The sequence below is a fragment of the Alligator mississippiensis genome, chromosome 5, assembly GCF_030867095.1.
Source record: "Alligator mississippiensis isolate rAllMis1 chromosome 5, rAllMis1, whole genome shotgun sequence".
NCBI lineage: Eukaryota > Metazoa > Chordata > Crocodylia > Alligatoridae > Alligator > Alligator mississippiensis.
In genome coordinates, this window is record NC_081828.1 from 42,085,286 (window position 1) to 42,101,695 (window position 16,410).

At 47.5% G+C, this 16,410-nt stretch overlaps 1 protein-coding gene across 3 annotated transcripts in view; it reads right to left on the bottom strand.

Annotated features, from left to right (window-relative positions):
• The window catches only part of TMEM121 (transmembrane protein 121), a 138,580-nt gene extending 124,589 nt beyond the window's left edge, over positions 1–13,991 (bottom strand). For all 3 annotated transcript variants that reach the window (XM_019486545.2, XM_059728254.1, XM_059728253.1), the window contains exon 1: positions 13,761–13,991. The gene's annotated coding sequence lies outside the window, so the exon portion shown is untranslated. The remainder of the gene's footprint in view (positions 1–13,760) is intronic.
• Positions 13,992–16,410: the final 2,419 nt, after the last annotated feature.

Here is a 16,410-nt window from a genome sequence, read left to right on the forward strand (position 1 = left end):
TGCCTTCCATATTAAGAGTGCATGAGTGCACACACACACACACACACACCCACCCACCTACCCCTCCAAGCTATCCAGGGTCTCACATCCCCACATACCCCCTTCTCATTACTATAAATTACATTCCCAACATACACATCTCATTCTGTGCCCCTTTATTCATCCAGCAGCTGCACACAGACACACACAGAGCTAGACTGAATGTGCCCCGCCCCCAACACACACACCTCTCCAACATGCTTTCACCTCACACCCTCCCATGTGCAGGCCACCACACTCACACATCTACTCTATCAAGCCCCTTTCCTTCCCAACTCATTCCAGAGTCACTCATGTGGACAGTCAATTCAAATCCCATGCAGACCCAATTAGACACACCCAAAATATGTCTCTGTCTGTGCCCCTCCCCGCCCCCATTATTCTCATGTTTTAAAAGTTTCAGTCTTCCTACCCAGAAGCAAAAAACAAAAAGAAAGAAGAAAGGATGCAACATGACTTATAGCATGACCCAAACAGTAATGGATAGTGAATGGCTGGTCTGTGTGAACCATTCAGAAATTACCCATGGGCAGAAAACTGTTTGTTCAAAGAAATGAATCCATTTTTAGCAAGTGCCCAGTGCTGAACGTGTGGTAAGAAAATCAGAAGGAGTTAAGGAAGGATTTGCTAATCATCACAGGAGCAGTAATTATTATTTGCAATAATATGCAGTTTAACCAGCTCTGCTCATGACTGTTCACTAGCAAAAAAGCAACAATTTAGAGTGTGTTGGCACTGCAGCTCCTAATGAGACAGGTCTTTCAGCTCCAGACTCTGAAGCCAACACAATAAAGTAAAATGGTGCCAGTGAGATGAGATCTGCCTCTTCTGTAAAACTGGTTATTTAGGCAAAATAAAGTATTCATCACTTTTTTGGTAGAATAATTATTGATTAAAACCAGCAACATTAACATAATGGGATGAAGTGTTCAAGGCTTTTATGGGTATCATAAAAGTATTTACTAAACAGTGAAAACACCATATTGGATATGTTCACAGTTCCAGCCATTCCACTCCAGCTGTACATGGTGCAGAATGAGCTGCCTTGCCTATTTTTGAGGCTATAAAGGGACTTAAAAGTTGAAGCGATTTCCAGGAGTGCTGGATGGATGGAAGCTCAGGCCTTTGGGTAAATGCAGCTTACAAGAGGCTGGGTAGGTTGTAAAAGCATCTTGGTTAAGTCTTGGCCTGAGAGTCACTGACAGTGTCACCCTGTTGAATAGTGGATGCTAGACATGGGACAGAGGCATACTGCAGGCACCTCGGACTTTTTCATGCAACTACGAAGTGACCCCTTCTGGGTACTTTGCTTCGTGGGCTCTGGAGAGACCTGGGTCCAGAAAAATGGACAAAGCGTGTGTGTATAGGGGGAACTAGAGAGAAGCACTGAAGGGTGTCTCAAATATCACCGAAAATAAAACCAAAATCCAATGTTTCAAACATTTCAGCCTAATGCTGTCTGTGAGTATCCCAGTCACTGCAAGCTGCAGTCACACAGACTCAGCTTCGAAAGAGTGTACTTAAGTTTTCCTCAGGCCAGGTCTTCCTGCTGTCAACAGGAGTCTTGCCTGAGAAAGGGCTGAGGAAAGACTGCAGGTTTTGGACTAATCATTATATTTCAAGGACACACATATACAAGGAGGATAAGGGCAGGCAATTAATAAATGTACAGCCTACGGCTGGAGTTGCTGTACACCATGATTCCCAACTAGGATGCCGGGCCTTTGGGGTACCATGAGCGGTGTGAAGAGAAAAACCGGTGTCAGGAAATAAGGGCAGGCTCAGGTTCATCCCTCACTGGCCAATCCCCTACTCCAACTGCCTAGCCCCTCTGCAAGGAGGTAAGCACTGTAATAAATAAATTAGTTTTTGAAAAGTTTTTAAAATTAGTTTTGCTCAATTTAAAGTTATGGGGGGGGAGGGGAAGGGGGTGCCTCAAGTCAAATGAGGAGGTACCTCGACTCTAAAAAGGTTGAGAACCACTGCTGTACACTCATTCAATCACAGCAGAGAAGAGTTCTCTCTGACTTATCTGGCCAATCACAAGCAAGCAGGGCAGTTCAACCTTGCACTATCAGCAATATACCCATAAAATAAAACGATCCTAAAAGATATTCATTGAATGATTTGAAAGAAATAGTGATCTGGTCATAGTTATTCTGCTGCTGGAAAGAGGGGATAACTTCATCAGATAAGCTGGTAGCTGGGAATTACTGGCCAGCTGTGCTGTGTGTGTATGCTACATACAGCATTTTGAATTTTGTCATGTGAAAAGTACTTTCACTGGAATTTCAGTCACTTGCTTCCAATTATCAGTCCAATACTGACCTGCCTCCACCCTTTTTCTAACTTTCTCTGCAAAGCTTTTGGCTGCCTTTTCATCTTTTGTCTGGCTCTGTAGCCAGAGAAGATTTGTTTTTAAATTTATTTTTAGAAAGCTTGAGATTAATCACACAAGGCGCTTCAGAAATATAACAAAGGTGTTTTTTGACAGAGAAGTCTGCTTGCTTTCTTGTAAAGTCTTAAAACTACCATATATTCCCAGATACAACATGCACAAACCAGCTGTTGGAAATCAGAGTGTGCATTATATGCAAGGAAATATGGTAAGAGCAGTTCTGCAGCTTGTTGGGCAAAAGCCAGTCTGTCTGGGCTTCCTAGCTGCTGCTGCTCAGTTATTTACTACACGAAAAAATATTTTTTTTATTCATTCTCCCTTTCAAAAACAAGATGCTTATCTTATTCTATGGAATGTTGTGTGCAAGAAGATAGAGCCGCTTGATGTTGGGGGGTAATTTTTTATTTTATATTTATTACTCCTAAAATGAAAGCTTATGGGCACTTTTATTAAGTTTTGGTAGGGCTTCTCAGAGTTATTTAACATGAAAATGGGACCTTCTGAGATCTTTCTGTGATGCAAAGGAAGCTATGTTAAGCTCCCTATTAACCCCAGGGAGTTTGTAATCTCCTTGGTGCTGTCTGCGGAGTTTGTAAAATTGGTTGTATTAACAGCAAAGAGACAAGCAGAGTTCATAAACTCCTTGAGGAAGGGAGGCATAATTTGGTATGTGCAGATTTTTGTGGGGTTCAAAAGCAGATTTTGGCATGTGGCTCCTTGTGGAACAACTCTTGTGACTTCTCAACCCAGCAACCACTCAAAGGAGATGGATGCAATAGCAGAGATGCAGGAACATGCATGGGAAAAAGGAAAGGCTGAAAACTCCCTCTGGAGGGAGATTCTATGAGCCTGGGTAGTGGTGAATGGAGAAATAGGATTCACTTCAATTTCTCTTTCACACTGAGATGAAACTTTTAATGACGACTGAAAGAGAATCCTGTACTAAAAGCATTTTCTTCACGACGTTGTACTCTGTACCATGAGGGCTCCAACTTAAAGCTTCTCTTTCAAACATCCCGGATTCATTTTTATCCAAAAACTGCAGAGCAGTCACATTCCTATCAACAACTAAAACACCACTTTTGTGCAAGGGAAGATTATGCTCCATAAGGTCAGGGAGAAGAAGATGGTCTCCCTGGTAAGGTGAACATAGCAAGGAAAATGACGAGGAAGAGATGTAGACTAGCCTCAGGCCCTTAAAACTGGAAGCCCTCCTGCTTCCATTTAAATGTTTTTCAGCAGCAGAAATAAGACACACACAAATATTTCTCCTTTATAGCTATTAAACAGCCATCAGGTTTAGAGATATCAAGATTTCACATACAAAGTCGGCTATCAAAGAAACAACAGCTAATTGAGAAGACAGAAGAAACAAACACAGGTAGTTTGACTCAACTGGCTTTCTCCACTCTTTTGTTACCAAGCACAATGTCAACTTGCCTAATATACAGGAAACAGAGGCTCTTAGAAGCCCAGGCCTTTCTGAGCTACCAGTGCCTCTAAACTGAAAAAAGGAGATCAACATTGGATTCTCCTCCCATTGCTGTGCATGAGGAGAGTCAAAACGAAGTCCAGGGAAATAAAAACAAATTCAATACAGAAAAAAAAAAAATAATCACTCAAATGATTGTTTCCAAGGGCAGCTGTAAGGAACTGTTGAGTTCTCTCCTGCATACTTGCACTATATATTGTGGGATGCCTCTGTAAAAAAGGACAAAATGTCAGCTGGTCAAGTATTCTGTGATCAACAAGGATGGAGGGAGAACACAAGGCCTCCAGGAAACACATGTAAGTAGCCACAGAGAACAGCAGTTTATACCGGTGTCTATAGCTAGGATCTGGGTTCCAAACACAAGGAAATGTTGGAAGAAAAACCGCCCTCCCCTAGACCCTAAGACAGGGGTGGGGAAAATAGAAGATCTGGCCAGCGGCTGGACTCCATTTCCCAGCAGCCTCTGCCCATGTCACTACAGCCGGTTTCCATGGGCACCCCAGGAACAGTGAGACCATGACCGCGTGGGGCCAGGGTTTCTATGGAGACCAGCCCCAGCAGCGCTCACAAGGTGCACAGCTGGGTGAGGAGCTGCTTCGGGGCCAGGGCCAGGATCTTGCAGTGGGGACAGCATGGCCTGGAGCGAAGGCATGCAGACAACAGATCACAGCTCTGCCCCAGTTCCGGACCACTCTATTACCACTGCAAAATCCCAGCCCCAGAGCAGCTCCCTGCCCTGCCAGCGCTGCTGGGGCTGGTCTCCATGTAAACCCTGGCCCAGAGCTGTCATGGCTTCACTGCTCCTGGGGTCTCCATGGAAACCAGCTGCAGCGATGCAGGCAGGGGCTACCGAGAAATGGAGCCTGCCACGGGCTGGACCTTTTCTGCCCTGAGGACAACTGGCAGATGTTACATTTAGAGCACAATTAATGTGCTAATCACCTGATAAATTGTAACATGCCATACCTTCAACTGATTTATCATGTGGAACATCTTTGTGACTGGTTTGCATCACAGTTTTTAATTTGAATGTATATTATAGAACTTGGAGACAGTGTTTGTGTTTATTGAACTTGTTTCTCTTTGGCAGCACGAACTGCAAAATTAGCACAGATCAGGATCTGGATGAATATACACTGACAGTACTCTACCTGGGATAATTTAAATTAGATGTGGAACATGTTTTTAGACTGTGCAGTCCACCTAAGCCTGCCATGATCATCTCTGTGAAAGACAGTGATCTATTATATCACAGTTTGGATCTCACTGCTGCTCCAAGAGGCTCATTAAAATGAACTTCAGGGCTTGACCATGCCCTCCTTTCCATCCACATGAAGTGGAAGTAACCCCCTCAAAATTAAAGGGATTGCATTGGCATGCAAGAGGAGAGACACTGGTTAAGGATATTCATCATCTATAAATGAGATCCTTGTGCAATTATGTAAATTAGACCTGAGTGAAATCAAATCAACAGCCCCTCTCACCTACCCTCTATTATTGTGGGAAGTGATGCAAGATTGTATGTCAGGGGAATTGCCCCATCCCGCCTAGAAGGATCTCATATTAGTAGGGTTTCCACTAATTCACTTGTAGGTTGGGTTCCTCTCCCTATTTCCTGCCTATCAGCTCAGCTTTCTCAATGGAGCCAAATGACAACTTAGCATTCACTCAATATCTGTGGTCTAATATTCACCACATGTTCAACTGTGACTTTGCAGCTTGTTCCTACAGCACCTGGGATTCCTTGGTGGTCTACCATCAGACTTCTGGTCAGGCTAGCCTTCCAGGATCAGGCACATTCAGTCCAGCAGGGCTATAGCCTTTGAAAGGTGTGTCACTGCTTAAAAAGACCTTGCTGCCTTCTCCTGGGGTTTAATCGCAACTGACTGGTTCTTAGTCTTATCCCACTGTTTCTATTTACACCTCTTATCTCAATCCACTAAGATCTTCAAACACTATGATCCAGTAAGTAGGACACTGCTTTAGGAGCCAGGAGACTTAAGAGCTTGTCTACATCATCTCCATGCCAAGCCCCGTGTGACAGAGCTCATCCGATCTACCCTTTCCTATTCTCTATCTGCCAAATACCAGAAATAAGACAAAAATATCCTTCCTGACTGCACAGCAATAAGCATGCCTGAGAAAGAGCCAGATTGCAGATACACACTGAGGGCTGCTCTAGGCTGGCTATACCACCTCATTGACCCACATGGAACACAAGTGTGTGGGAAAGATGTGCTTCATGGTGCCACTCTGAGCGTAGCATGACAACAGTGTAGAGATGCCCTTCAGGTCTATTCTGACTGGCCCAATCTGCTGTGTGAACTTGAGTGAGTCTTTCTGCATCTCTTCTTTCCCTCTTTACTCTCTGCAGAATAGAGCTCTCTTGTTACATGCCTGCTCACCATCTGATATCCAGGGCCTTCTGGCACTGTTAGAAGACATTTAACAAAATCCAAGAGAGAACCTCCGGGAACTCAACTGCATTCCACAGCCTGTGATATCCATGTTGCACAGAATCATTAATAATGTACTTATACTCTTATCTAGAAGAGAAAAGAAGAAGAATATATGACATCTCCATCTTTAGGTCCTAATATAGCATCCAGAAATATGGCATCTGCCAAGCAGGGTTTCATTCAGCCTCACAGCACTCCTAGAAGTATACAAAAGAACTTCCTCTCTCTCTCTCTCTTTTTTTTTTCAAGAAGGGAACAAAAAACTAATACAGAAATCCTCAAAGATATTTAGACATGTAACCTTTCTTTTGAGGAGTAGGATGTAAGTACCCAAGGTCACACAGAAGGTGTAGAGCAGAGCTGGACTGAAACATCTCCCCAGTAGTGCAAGACAAGCCAGTGCTGCTTGATAAATAGTTGTGTTTCTTGTTTTCCTGAGATTGTAGCTATGCAACCTCTCTGCTCATATTAGCATAGAGTTTTGCATTTATATTTCTTTAGTATTTTTTAGAAGCAAAATAAATTTTCTGGGTAAATGCCTGGCTCCATTTAAGTCAATGGGAGCTTTAAAAATAGTAACATTTAAAATAGTCTCAAATGGCTTTGCACTTGACTCTTTGTTGAGGTGAATGAGGCAGGATTGGAGTCCCCACGCCTGCTGCTGCTATTCTGTGACTGGAGGCAGTTCTCAGTAAAACTGGGTTAAACAGGCAGCAGAACATCTGTTTCCATTGCGACAGCCATGTCCTTGCAGTAGACAAGAGAGATAAACCCATTTTTATTCAAGCCATGCTACAGTAGCAGGCAGCAAAACTGTGGGCAATCCAGAAAAGGGAAAAAAAAAAAATCACAGGATCCAGATTTATTTTACTCCCCTGATTTTCTCCAGCCTCTGAGATTCCAGTAGTGAGATTTATTTTTGTTACACTGAAATCTGCTACAAAAAAAAAAAAAAAGTATCTGTTGATGAGATGCTTGATTTTTCCCTCCTTCAAGTTACCACAGCAGCAGGTTTTGTCACTGACAACCCAAAAGTGCATTGTGATGTCATAAAGGGGGGGATGGGCCTCAAGAGGCTTTGCTGAAACTTAGCAACTAGCTGCTGCATAAAACTGGAAGCTGAAGTGAAGCCTTGTGCACCATACCATAGAGATCATTCAGCAATGTCCAAACACAGGGCAGATTTTCTGAGCATGACTGATACCCAGACAAACTGAGCAAAGCTATGGCTTGGAAATAGTGCCCCTTAGAAGGTAATGGAAGGACCTCCAATTGCATATCCTTGTCTACAGCACTTCATGGTAGTGAATCTCAACCTTTTTAGATTCAAGGCACCCCTCCCCAGCTCTTCTGAATTTGGCAGCACCCTGGTTGACACGCTGTTGTGCTGCCTCAGCTCACCTCAGTGATTCTTTGCCAGGGTGCTGCCACCGCTGCCAGGTAAAAGTACCCTTCATGCCTTGTGCACAGCCAGACTGGGAAGGGCTGTGGTACATATGCAGTCCCCCTGCCTCATCAGGGTTCTCCAATAAGCCTAAAACAGACAGGAGTGCTGGCCTGTACTGCAGCCCTTCCCAGTGTAACCCCACATGGCATTTCCTAGAAAGGAGACTGAGGAGAGCATGAAAGTGTCCCCACACCTCTTTTTCTGGAAGGAGCATGGGTAGCGGAGGTGCAGGGCAAACAGTTGTACCATGAGCCCCAGTTAAGAACCGCTGCTCTAGAGTGCTCCACAGAGACTGCTGATTGAAACTCCCCTCACAATATGGAGAGAAACAGGACAAAGTGACTTGGTCCTTCAGCCCCAGTCTCTGAGAGGTGGAAAGTGTCACAACCCAAGGGTGTGATTTTTGTTTGTGTGTGCTTTGGCACCGCTGAATTATTTTCCCGCCGTTTGAAGCTTTCTTTGCAGGGTGCATTTCTTCTTTGCAGCATAGAAATGCACGTTGCAAGGAGTTCCCGCCATTTGTATTTAAATTCGTGCCCCACTATTGGTCAGTTCTAAATTATTCCTATGTGGCAGCTAGCTATTGGCTTGCTGGCCGTATAAGAGGCTTGGGTGGTTTCCGCCCAAGTTGGAACTCCGAGGAGAACCCCGCAAGGGAGGACTCCACGAACATCAGGAGGAGGAGGAGGCGGCTTCACGTCTTGTGAAGCACTCTAAGCGCTGCGGAGCCTATCGAACCCAGCGCGTACCTTAAGAAGGCTATAGGGGTCTGATCAACCTCTAGCCTCTCCCCGTCGCCGAACGATCCCTCGACGAACCCCTTCCCTGCGCGCAAAAAGTTCCACAGAGCCTCGACAACTTCGTGCGAGTCAGAGTTTTGTCCGAGTCCTTAACATAGGGATTTAAGCGGAGCTTTACCTGCGAAACTGTCCAGCCTACACCGCGACCATCTACGGTGTAAGTAAACAATCTTGAATCAACCATTACGCGTCTGTGCCTAATTCTAGCGTGTCACTTGCTTTCTCCGACCCAGCGTGTCCGGGCTGCTGGCCACAGCCCGCGGCGCAAAAAAAGGGCCCCGGATTGCTCCCGGCCCGCACAGAAAGAAGGGCCCAATAGCAGCTGCATTCATTCAAGGTGGCCTAAATATTCCCCAAACATGGCCTGCACCCTGACTTTCCTTCACCGAGTCCAAATTTCCCAGAGTAGGTCTTTGCCCTGTCTTCTAGTGAATAGAGATTCACTTTAAGACACTAAATGTACCTGATCCCTGGCACTACAGGGATTTGCTGGGAAAAACTGCCCCTGAACTTACTAGAAAAAATCACTATGGGCTTATAAACTACAGTGGACCTGCTGGTCACAGGAGTTTCCCAGTAAATGCAGTGGTATGAAGGAAGAGGCTGTTCCTAACGTGACCAGGCAGTAGTAACACACTGAGGGCTTGGAAGATAAGGAAATGGACTTTGAAACAGGCCTAGAGCAGGATGGAGAAGCAGCACGGAATTTGAGCCATCAGCATGACATGTCCAGGCTGGTATGTCCAAGTCAGAAGATGTGGTGCCATATTCTAAGTAATTCTTTCATGTGACTTTCCTGTTCAAGAGCAATGCATGGGTGCTCTGGGAAGACAGAGAAATTTTGTGTAATGCATAGGTTGAATGAGGCAGTTATGGAACCTGTTCTTTGATGGGCAAAGGTGAAGGTAGAGAAAGAAACAAAGGCTCTATGATTTACAGACACTGATCAGGGATGGAAGTACAAAAGAAGTGCAATATTCACTTAGCGCACAGAGTTTGAGTAGAATCAAATGTGTGTTGAAAACCAAAAAAGATAAGAGCAAAATGATTATTATAGCAAGGGAAAAACGTTCCCCAGAGATAGAAGTGTTATGCTAACAGGAGAGGAGTTAAATGTATTTGATGGATTTAAATATCTTGGGTCAGCAATCAGAAGTGATGGAAGGACTAGAGAAGATCTGACAAGAAAATTGCACCTTGTAGTGAATTTTATAGAAGTGTTAAAGGGTTGGCGTGGGAAAGAAGTATTTCAAGGGGAGCTAAGTTGGGAAGTCCTACACACCACTAATGGCGTGTTATATCAAAAAAAAGTTAGAAGACCCACACAGACGGATAAAAGCCAGTGTGCTTTGTACACATAAAAAGAATGCACGACTACATAATGCTTCAGGGAATGTTAATGATGCATGCTGAGGATAATATGGCAAAGGGAAGATCCCAGAAAAGATGGGAAGAGAAGAAAAGGTGGTTCCTTGCAGGAAATTACTTCAGAAAGCTAGCAGAAGATAGGAAGATGGATGCAGTGAGCAAGTTCCCAGAATCAGTGTGAAGCTGAAACTGGCAGCTGATGACAGCAGCAGTGCATAATGGTAGTTGAGTCCAGGCAAGACAAAGGTCTCTCAATATCCTCCTGGCATATTACAGCAGCTGGCAAGAGGTTTCCATGTACCCATCCTAGGATCTGAAATTTGAACTGGACTATTTTTGGCTTATACTTCTACTATCAGGAACAAAGCTTTTCTAGTGAGGCAGAAACGACTCCATCTCCTGCTTCCTGAAACTATGCTGATCCTGCTGCGGTAGTGGAAACACATTCCAATTCCATGTTCTTTGCCTTGGCTGGTGCCAAGGGCCCATTATGGTGGGGATGCCACTCTGCACAGGGAAAACATAGAACCTTGAAGACAGATCTTAGTCACTAAGCAGCAGCTTAATATCTGGGAAAGCTATTTTCCCCCTACCAATGCCCCTTCCCTGAAAATCTTCCATTATGTTACAAATGGGAATCTCCCTGGTTAAGATCCACGAAAAGATTTAGGTGTCACAAAAACTAATTTGTAGACATTTTGCCACCTAATAGAACCCACCACCTGCAAAGTTTTATTAAGAATGGGATCCACCCCAGCCACTAGGCTGAGCAGAGAACTATTTAAGTCAGCCATTAGGGAGGTAATAGTAGGAGAGGGGTTCCACTTTGTGTTACTTGGAGTAAATACTGAAATCCTAGAACCTGTTCTCAAGAGACTGCCCGAATCACTACACTACAGTCACTCTCATTCTCTCACTGGATGCATCTACCCAGAACCATGCAGGAACACACAGAGATACCCAAGCTAGCTCAGTATAGCCACGTTAGCATGGTAGTCCAGCTGAGCTGAAATATGGGCACGTCATATTTCTATATAACATTGCATTGTGCCAGGAAGACATAACCTTCAGCATCTTTGGAATTTTACTGGCCAAAAAAAAAAAAAAAAACAACTTAGGCACTTAAGGGTTTTATGCAACTCTAGGAGCTGAGCAGGGTTCTGAGTATGTAAATTTTGGAATTAGGCACTGAAGTGGCACCTCAGCACCCAAGTCCTGTTGTGTATCGAGTCCCCTGCCTATTCCCAGAGGTAATGACCCTCCTCTATTTTTGCAGTAGAAAATGGATGGAAGTTTCTTATGGAGCAATCCCTGCTTCAGACACCTCTGAATAATAATACTTAGCTCTTCCACAGTCTACTTCACACAGATGCATACTAGATAAATCCATAATTCACTAAACTGCATAACACAACGCCACTCCAAAATCTCTGCCTGTTGCTTACATCATAACATCCTTCAATTAACTGCATAAACCACTTAAACACATATCATCTTTCAACAGCTCTACTCTGTAATGTAATTGTACTCTGTGTAACTGCGTAATAAGCAGTGTTAGAAATGGTGAAGAAGAAGCAGCTATTACAGGGCCGCTATTAAAAGCCTTGAAAAATGAGGAGAGAGCAGCCCTAAAACTGACTACTTCCCCTAATTTTCAAAGGCTTCTAGTAACAGCCCAGAATTTGACTATTAGAAGCCTTGAAAATAACAGAAAAAGTCAGTGAATATCACAGCACTGACAGAGAACCGTACACTTAAGAAGCAGTGTTTGCATTAAGCTGGGCCAAACAAATACTCTTGGTTAGTTCATAGCCTTGAGGGGATACACTTGTACAGAATACACCGTGTTCAACAATAAGGGCCTCCAGCCTAATTTCAGGAAATTCCTTCTGAGAGTAAAGGTTGAAGCGGCTCCACATTATAATTTAAGTTGCACTAGCACCTAGAAGCCACAACTGTAGCCCAGGGCCACTGTGCTAGATACTGTAAAAACACAGAACAAGCAATCCCCATCCAAAGAGCTTGCAGTTTAAATACTGTATTAACCTCAGCTGCTGCATCTCTCCCAGGTATCACTGTATGAAGCGCACCCTCTATGATATACGGTATAATTCATTTAGATCAATCTGGTCCTTTCTTCATTTGGGAAACAGTCCCCACTCTCTCTTGTACAGCTGCTGAGAATTCATTTCCCATAGGGAAGGAAGCTGTGGAAGATGAAGAGGTCTAATGGGATTGTGGTAATTAAGCAAAGGATCCTAATGTCTGACTCCCCTACAATGACACCTAGATAAGAGCAGAAAGATAGGCCAAATACCTGTTTTCACTCTGTTTTGCCATACAGAAATCTGACATCATACACAGCCTCTGTTCTTGCCCTTGGTAACCCAATCATATCGCAAACATGACCCGTGACATCATACCCTGTTGCCATGATGACTCCATGTGCGTGCCTCTTGCTAGGATCTGCGATAAAGAGTTACTAAATCAGCAATGAGAATAGTGCACCAGCATCAATCACCTATAAGATCTAGCTGGGAAAGTGGAGATACAACTTCAAGTGATCTGGCCAAAAGTCTGTACATGTAAACCATAGCAAAAAGGATTTTTAGTTAGTCCTCGCAAGAGATATGTTGTCCGGGACCTGAGAATTCCAGCACTTCCTACAGCCCTCTGTGAAGTGACAGGCAATACTTAGGGGCCTTGAACAGGCAGCCTGCCGCACAATTATGATTAACGAGTTGTCAGAAGGGTCTTTGCTGTATGTACATGCAGGGGAATTATTCGCAGCCCAGCCCAATGCAGCCTTGGAACAGCTGCAAGCCCTCTGCCTGCTGCAACCTCCTACTCACCCAGAAGATATGGGCACTAAATGTGAAGAGTTAGAGAGCAGCCTTGCTACTGCAATCCCCCAGTCACCTACGTCTCCTTGCCCCATTCATTCTTCGCTCCCCCCCCCCCGCACCCATCTCGTCCAGCAGGAGCCAGCCAGTCTCTGAAACTCCAGGAGCCTGTTGCCAGGCGTGGATCTGCCTGATGGGCTTCCCCACTACAGACAGATACGGAAGGGGGCAGGATTTTGGCTTCAACCCGGCTTTGCCCAATGTGATTTCCCCTTAATTTAGCCACCTGCCCTGCTCGACTAGGAGGCTGAGAGAAGGCAATACTATAGAATGAGAAAGTGATGGCCAGTCCCTGGCTAACTGTTGCCATACGCTTCCCAGGCACGTGGCAGCCCTCCCTCACCCATTGCACCCAGGCTGGCGTAAAGCAGAAGCCTCCAGCAGCAAGGGGCTCACCCCTGCACACAGCCAGCCTCCAGGAGCAGGGGTGCCTCCACAGCACAGCTTCTTCCCCAGGGACGAGCAGAGAGCTGGGGACACCCACAGGAGGAGAGAGAGGGAGTGAAGGCGGGGGAAGGAGCGCCCTAGGGGGACCTTGCGGCTGCGTCTCAAGTGCCTTGCAAGTTGCTGGGCAGGGAGCTGCAAAGGGGAGGACCAAGGGGGCTTGACACGGGGCTGTGGCCCACCCTGCAATGCTGGTGGGGGGGGCACCTCTGGGACGGTGCGGGGGGAGCCTGGCTGCCCCCTGTGGAGCTGGATGCCCTCAGCCCCCGCGGGCTGGGAGCCCAGCAGCGGGGGGTGGAGAGGGGACACCCCCTTCCCCTTGCCCTGCCCGCCGCTCCGCACCCGAGCCCAGGGAGCCCGCCGCCGCTGCCCGGAGGGTGGGACACGGCCCGGCCGGGGCAGCGCCTTACCTGGGCTGGCGGAGGCTGCGGCGGCTCCCGGCATTAAATCCCAGCGGGAAGTTGTGCGGGGGGCAGCGCCCGCGGCTCGGTGCAGGGGCGCCCGGGCACCCGCTCCTCCCGGGCCCGGCCCGGCCCGGCCCCTCCGGCCGCCGCCGCCGCCGCCGCTCTGCGCCCGGGCGTGTGCGGGAAGCGCCGCGGGAGGCGGGGAGGGCGCGGGGGCGGGGGCGGGGATGCAGGCGGGCGGGCGCGGAGCCGAGGGGAGCCCCGCGCAGCCCCCCCTCCCCGCTCCCGCCCTCCCGGCGCCGCCAAAGTTTGCCCCTAGCGGCCGGCAGCCGGCCCCTCGTCCGCGGCTCACCTGGGAGGCGCAGGACCAGCCCGAGGGCGCCTCCCCAGCCCGCCGGTCCGGCCGTGCCCAGGCTGCCAGTCACGCCGGGCCCCTCCGCAGGGTTGCACCAGTCCTTGCAGGCTCGTTTGGGGCTTGGAGGGTGATGGAGAGAAGGAGGCCGAGTCCGTCCAGTTGCTCCCACCCGCCAGAGGAGCCTGGGAGGGTACCACACCTCCACCTCCCCAGGGACGATGACCGCGCCTAGCCAGCACCCCCGGGGAAGCGAGGGCACCGGCGCTGCCAGCGAGCCGCAAGCGGTGCTTGCTGCACGTGCCCCCTTCGCCAGGGAGAAGGAATTGTTTATTGCGGAAGTCTTTATCACATCTGTGGCATCCATGTCTTTAAATAGTTCGTCCTCAATAGACAACATGGCCAGTCCCTACCTGCGCAATATTAACACTTTTTTTTTTTTTTGCAATTGTAATTTTTTTTTTCATTTTCTGTCCAGGCCCTGGGCGACCACCTGGTTCGCCCATGCCTGTGTCCAGGTCAGTCCTCAAGCACCAACACTGCTGGACTGGACAGCATGTGCGGATGCCTGACACCCGGCTCCCAAACCAAGAGCTGTACTCCCATCTTGGTCACAGCCTGAGATCGTGGGGTGGTCGGAGGAGGAGATGCTACAAGGACACCTTGAAGGCAGAGGTGCCAAGTATGCAGGGGCCCAAGGCCCCTGGCCCTCCTCAGGAAGAGTGCTGTCCCCTGAAATGCATATAACTCTCCACATGTCTGTCATGTCTGTCATCTTATAAAAGTAAAAGTCATAGACTATGCTTGAAGGCATCCCTCAAGAAAATGGATGCCATCATCAGGAGGAGGAGGTTGACCTATTCCAGTGGCACCACACCTCAACCAAGCAGCAGCCCGTTTTGGCGTAAAGCATCTTGCTTTACCTCGTAGCAGAGAAAAGAGAATGGAGGAAGGAAAAGAAGAGAAATCCTAACCTATGGCCTACTCTCCCCTGCAGAAAGACCTGTAACTTCTGTGGACATGTCTGTGGCTCAGGGATTGGACTGCTAAATCACCCCAAGACCCACCAATGAGCCATGGTAGAGATTACCCTCAACTGAAGTTACTGCCACCACTGACTGGACTGTCCTGTGAGAAAGCACCATCTCTGGAGTACCAGAGAAGAGCACTCCTTGTTCTTCCAAGACAGGCAAGTCTGCAGTGCTCCTGGCCCTCTCTCCTGGGAATATATAGGGGCCCCCCTGCTCTGACAGCATCCTCCCATTCAAGGTTAATCCAGCCCCACCACACTACAGTTCACACTGCGAACAGCAGCACAATTCACAAAACTCACATTTCACATGGTGTATTCCTATAGCAACCTGCCCTCTGACACAGGCAACACTAACGATCCCTTTCCCCATGAACAACGCATGCCCCCAGCAGCTGGGGGGGCATGGTGGTAGCGGTAAGCAGGGGAGCTCCCACAGATGCCACCAGCGTTATCGGTGGCAAGCACGGACCATGGGTTGGCGATCACCTGCAGCTGCCACTGGCAGCGTCAGCAGCAGCCACCGGGGATCGTGGACCACCTGCAGACTCCACTGGTGGTGTTGGTGGAGGGATCGTGAGTAGCAACCGCCCACAGGCACAGCCGACAATGTCAGTGGCGCCTTTTTGTAGGGGGGGGTGCACTGCCATGCTCAGGGGGTGCATGTGCATCCATGTGCACCCCCTACGCATTGCCCCTGTCTTTCCCCCATAGAGACTGATGGGCAGCCCAGTGCGGTGACAGTGGATGGTGACTGCATGAACCAAGCAGAATCCTGCTGCTGCGCCTTTCCAGACTGTCTTCTGTTTGCATTTGGCAGCTGGAGTTTCTTTGAAGGGTGAGAGCAGGGGTTGCCAGAGGAACTCCATTGAAACATACCTTCGTACTACACCCAGTGAAATAGCGTGAACATCCCCAAGGGGTTTTAATGCTCAGCAAGCATTTAAAGGAAGATGGTATGGTGCTAGAGAGGGCACCCTTGACTGACAGAATTCCCTTCCTGAAGGTGTTAGCAAGTCCACAGGAAGGGCATGTGTGCAAGAGTTGGGAGATATGGGGGAGGAATACTGGAAAAGATATAAGAGAAACAGATGGTGCGGGAGGATAATCAACTTCAATGGGCTTTGGATCCAGCCTAGCTATTCACCGCTTTACATATGGATGCATTTAAAAATTTTAAACAAAAATAAAGGGCTCTACCTTCCCTCCTCACCGTACTCAACACTAGTGCTGGACCTTTAATCTTCCTTTTCATCTCGTACACACCCCCAATC